The sequence below is a fragment of the Aotus nancymaae genome, unplaced genomic scaffold (genome assembly GCF_030222135.1).
Source record: "Aotus nancymaae isolate 86718 unplaced genomic scaffold, 86718_ANA_hifiasm-v0.15.2.pri h1tg000032l_0, whole genome shotgun sequence".
NCBI classification, from domain to species: domain Eukaryota; kingdom Metazoa; phylum Chordata; class Mammalia; order Primates; family Aotidae; genus Aotus; species Aotus nancymaae.
In genome coordinates, this window is record NW_026988445.1 from 26,461,056 (window position 1) to 26,466,583 (window position 5,528).

The 5,528-nt window shown below is 44.8% G+C and overlaps 1 pseudogene; it reads left to right on the forward strand.

Annotated features, from left to right (window-relative positions):
- Window positions 1–1,819: 1,819 nt before the first annotated feature.
- LOC105711085 (heterogeneous nuclear ribonucleoprotein A1-like) lies at window positions 1,820–4,631 on the forward strand (annotated as a pseudogene).
- Window positions 4,632–5,528: the final 897 nt, after the last annotated feature.

Genomic DNA, 5,528 nt, shown 5'->3' on the forward strand with positions numbered 1-5,528 from the left:
AGGTACTGTCGTAAACGTCATCTCATTTACTTTTACTTATACATGTTTTTGTTGTGTGTGTGTGTGTGTGTGTGTGTTTTGTTTGTTTGTTTTGTTTTTTTTAGAAGGAATTTTGCTCTTACTACCCAGCCTGTGGTGCAATGGCACGATCTCTGCTCACTGCAATCTCCACCTCCCAGTTTCAGGCAATTCTCCTTCCTCAGCCTCCCAAGTAGCTGGGATTTCAGGCATGCGCCACCATGCTGGGCTAATTTTATATTTTTAGTAGAGACGGGGTTTCTCCATGTTGGCCAGGCTGGTCTCGAGCTCCTGACCTCGCGAATCACCTGCCTCGGCCTCCCAAAGTGCTGGGATTACAGGCATAAACCACCTTGCCTGGCCTAATTTTATTTTTAATTTAATAAATAGAACCTGGGTGACAGAGCAAGACTCCATCTCAAAAAAAAAAAAGAAATTTTTTTTTTTTTTTTGAGACAAAGTCTCCCTCTTTCACCAGGTGCCAGGCTGGCGTGCAGTGGCGCAATCTCAGCTCACTGCAACCTCCGCCTCCCAGGTTCAAGCAATTCTCCTGCCTCAGCCTCCCGGGTAGTTGGGACTACAGGTGCATGCCACCACACCCAGCTAATTTTTTTGTATTTTTAGTAGAGAGGGGATTTCATCATGTTGGCCAGGATGGTCTCGATCTCTTGACCTCGTGATCTGCCCATCTCGGCCTCCCAAAGTGCTGGGATTACAGGCTTGAGCCACCACGCCCGGCCAAAAAAAGAACTTAAAAAAAAAAAAATTAGCTGGAAGACCAAGGTCAGGGTGCCAGCCTGGTTGAGTTCTGGTGAGAGTCCTCGTTCTGGTTATGTCCCCACATGGCCTTCTTTGGTGCATGCACAGAGAGAGGACATGAGCTCTAGTCTCTCCAAATCAAGGGTGTTCCACTCTCATAACCTCATCTGACCCTGATTATCTTCCTAAGGCCGCACTTCCTAGTGCCATCCCATTGGGGTTAGGGTTTCAATATAGGAATTTGGAGGTACAGGAGCGTGCAGTCCATTTTCTCCATTTTGTTCAGTGCATTTCAAAGTCTCTCTGTGAGCACAGTAGGTTTCAACGTGAGCTGGAGAGAGGAGCATGTGATAACTCAGGGGTCAGCTGGGGTCACCTTATCTTGCCCAATTGATGCAACCTCTTTCAAAGTGCTTTCCAAGACTCCCCTGGATTCCCCAGGGGCTTATGTTCTCAAGGTCACCTCTGGCTTTAGGCTCCTGCTTCACAGAATTGGGTTGTCTCAGCACATTCATTTATGAGTGTAGATGATTTACTGAAAACTGAAGGCTGCAGAGAGACATATATCACAGCAACAAAAACAACTGAAAACGCGTTGTTGGCTATTTCTCTTTGGAAATCCTTCAGCTGTTTCTGAAATCATGGCCCTTGCCAATTTCTGGGCGCTTCAGCCCTCGTCTCTCAGATCTCCTTCTCACTCACAAATTCCTGCTGATTTCCCATGTATAGAAGTTTATTGCTATCTTTTGTTGCCTTGACTTCTGCTGAACCATGTCATCAGGGTTCTGATGTGAACCTGACAGACTCCATCTTAGCCTCTCCCTCCCCGCTATTTCTCCTTCGGGTGCACACTGGGTCACACTGTACCCAGCACCTTGTAACCGTCGAGACCACATCCTGCTTGACAAGTGCCCCTGCTATTGTGAATACCCTCCTTGGTAACCAACAATTTCGGGAACGCTCCTGCCTCCTGGTTCCCAGCTTTCCTCTTCTAACCTGCTTGTTCTGCTTCAGCTAGACTCCCCCTCCCCTTTCCCTTATAATGGGTATAAAAAGAAATCACATCCCCCTAGTCGGGGCCGAGAGATTTTTGAGCATGAGCTGCCTCTCGGTCACCGGCAATAAAGAACTGTTATACTCTCAAGAGGGTATGACAGTTCCATCTACCTCTGTGCTTCTTATTAAGGTATTTTTCTGGCTGGGTGCCCTGGCTCACACCTGTAATCCCAGTGCTTTGGGAGGCTGACGCCAGAGGATCCCTTGAGGCCAGGAGTTCAAGACCAGCCTGGACAACACAGTGAGACCCTGTCTCTGCAAAAACAAATAAATAATTTTTTTTAAAAAAAGGGGAAAAAGGGCATTTTTCTAAACAGAAGTGGTTCATTCTCCCTCAAGGGAAATTTTGGCTCCAACTGCTGATATAATACATTTGTCATTGGCAGGGTGCAGTGGTTCACGCCTGTAATCCCATCACTTTGGGAGGCCAAGGCGGGTGGATCACCTTAGGTCAGGAGTTCAAGATCAGTCTGGCCAATGTGGTAAAGCCCCCATCTCTACTAAAAATAAAAAAAAAATTAGCTGGGCATGGTGGTGGGTACCTGTAATCCCAGCTACTTGGGAGGCTGAGGCAGGAGAATCACTTGAACCCAGGAGGTAGGTTTGCAATGAGCTGAGATCACGCCATTGCACTCCAGCCTCAGCGACAAAGTGAAACTCTGTCTCAATAATAATAATAATAATAAATTTGTCCTCTAGATGCACAATTTTGAGAAATGCTAAATACTCTGGACTCCCTCCTCTGCTGACTCAGCATCTACGTATGCCTCAGCCACATTCACCTGAAGGCATGACCAATAGCAAAATTCACATCCACCATCTGTATAGAGAATGTGACTTTTCTACCCTCCTGGCCCTGGATGAACAATGAGTACCTTTTTTCAATTTAATGATAAATAACATTTGTTTAGAATTTTCAAATGCATCATCTCATTTGATTTTCATGAGATCTCAATGCCAGGTAACCCAGCCATAATTTCCTCTGTACGATGAAGTAACTGGGGCTCAAAGAGAATTGACTTGCCATTTGGCACCCAGCTGAAAACCAGTTGAGGGGAGCTTCAAAGGGGAATGGTGCTCCACTGTCCCTCCTCTTGCTGCTGTAACAGAATGCCTGTTTCATGTGGAGTTTGATTTCACAAACCCAAGTCTTTGTCAGTTCCATTGCTTCATTCTGACGATTTCATGGGATCCTTCCCTACATCACCGCACGGTGATGCCCGATTCCTTACCTGCAGTGGGGTAATGCTTGCTCTCATCAGTTATTTGGGTTGAAATTTTGGGTTTTCTAGATCTTCTATTAAAATTCACAAACACTGTGAAATAGCCACTGCTCTCTAAGTTTGGGCAACATAGCGAGACCTTGTCTTTATTTTTATTAATGTATTTATTTATTTCTGAGACAGAGTCTCGCTCTGTTGGCCAGGCTGGAGTGCAGTGATGAGATCTCAGCTCACTGCAACCTCTGCCTCCCAAGTTCAAGCAATTTTCATGCCTCAGTTTTCTGAGTAGCTGGGACTACAGGTGCCTGCCACCACATCTATTTAATTTTTCTGCTTTTAGTAGAGATGGAGTTTCGCTATGTTGGCCGGGCTCGTCTCAAACTCCTGGCCTCGAGTGATCCACCAGCTTTGGCCTCCCAAAGTGCTGAGATTGCAGGTGTGAGCCATTGTGCCTGAGTGATACCCTCTTTAAAAACAAAACAAAAACAGCCTTTCTGCCCGTGGATGCTGCCAAAGAAGCATTGTTAAAGTCTCTCTTCTCCCTGCAATCACGTCTAAGTCAGAGTCTCCCAAAGAGCCCGAACAGCTGAGGAAGTTCTTCATTGGAGGGTTGAGCTTTGAAACAGCCAGTGAGAGCCTGAGGAGCCATTCTGAGCAATGGGGATGATCCCCGACTGTGAGGTAATGAGAGTTCCAAACACCAAGCGCTCCAGGAGCTTTGGGTTTGTCACATATGCCGCTGCAGAGGAGGCGGATGCAGCCATGAGTGCAAGGCCACACAGGCGGAAGGAAGAGTTGTGGCGCCAAACAGCTGTCTCACGAGAAGATTCTCAAAGACCAGGTGCCCACTTAACTGTGAAAAAGATATTTGTTGGTGGCATTAAAGAAGACACGGAAGAACATCACCTGAGAGATTATTTTGAACAGTATGAAAAACTGAAGTGACTGAGATCATGACTGACTGAGGCAGTGGCAAGAAAAGGGGCTCTGCCTTTGTAACCTCTGACGACCATGACTCCGTGGATAAGACTGTCATCCAGAAATACCATACTGTGAATGGCCACAGCTGTAAGTTAGGAAAGCCCCATCAAAGTCAAAGTGGCTCTGGAAACTGGTGGTGATCATGGAGGTGGTTTCAGTGGGACCGACAACTTTTGTCGTGGAGGAAACTTCAGTGGTCATGGTGGCTTTAGTGGCAGCCATGGTGGTGGTGGATACGGTGGCAGTGGGGATGGCTATCATGGATTTGGTAATGATGGAAGCAATTTTGGAGGTGGTGAAACTATAATGATTTTGGCAGTTACAACAATCAGTCTTCAAATTTTGTACCCATGAAGGGAGGAAACTTTGGAGGCAGAAGCTCTGTCCCTTATGGTGGTGGCGGCCAACACTTTGCCAAACCATGAAACCAAGGTGGCTATGGTGGTTCCAGTAGCAGCAGTAGCTATGGCAGTGGCAGAAGATTTTAATTAGGAAACAAAGCTTAGCAGAAGAGGAGAGCCAGAGAAGTGACAGGGAAGCTACAGGTTACAACAGATTTGTGAACCCAGCCAAGCACAGTGGTGGCAGGGCCTAGCTGCTACAAGGAAGACATGATTTAGACAAATACTCATGTGTATGGGCAAAAAACTCAAGGACTGTATTTGTGACTAATTGTATAACAGGTGTATAACAGGTTATTTTAGTTCCTGTTCTGTGGAAAGTGTAAAGCATTCCAATAAAGGGTTTTAGTGTAGATTTTTTTTCTTTTGCATGCATGCTGTTGATTGCTAAACGTAATAGTCTGATCATGACGCTGAATAAATGTCTTTTTTTTTTTTTAATGTGCTGTGTAAAGTTAGTCTACTCTGAAGCCATCTTGGTAAATTTCCCCAAAAATGTGAAGTTCGAATTCCTTCAGGGTGATGCCAGGTTCTATTTGGAATTTATATACAACCTGCTTGGGTGGAGAAGCCATTGTCTTCAGAAACCTTGGTGCAGTTGAACTGATAGTTACTGTTGTGGCCTGAAGTTCACCATTAAAAGGGATTCACCAAGCAAAATCATGGAATTATTGGTTATAAAAATGATTGTTGGCACATCCTATGCCATACATCTAAATTGAATAATGGTACCAGATAAAATTATAGGTGGGAATGAAGCTTGTGTATCATCCATTATCATGTGTAATCAATAAATGATATAATTCTCTTGAAAAAATAAAAGCAAAATAACATGCTGAACTAAACCATTATAAACAAACAAATACATAACTAAATAAAATTTATAAACACTCATCAATCCTGCAGGTTCTACTTTAAGGTAGTTTTTGGAGGTGGGGCAAAGTTGGGGTAGACTGGTAGGAGGATTTTCCACTCACCTCCCATTTCTTAAATAATGGATTTTCAGGAACAGCACTGATCAACACCAGCAGAGTTCAGAATCTGTATTTCACCAAGCACAGGTTTACTTTGCTGACTCACTCCCAGGATG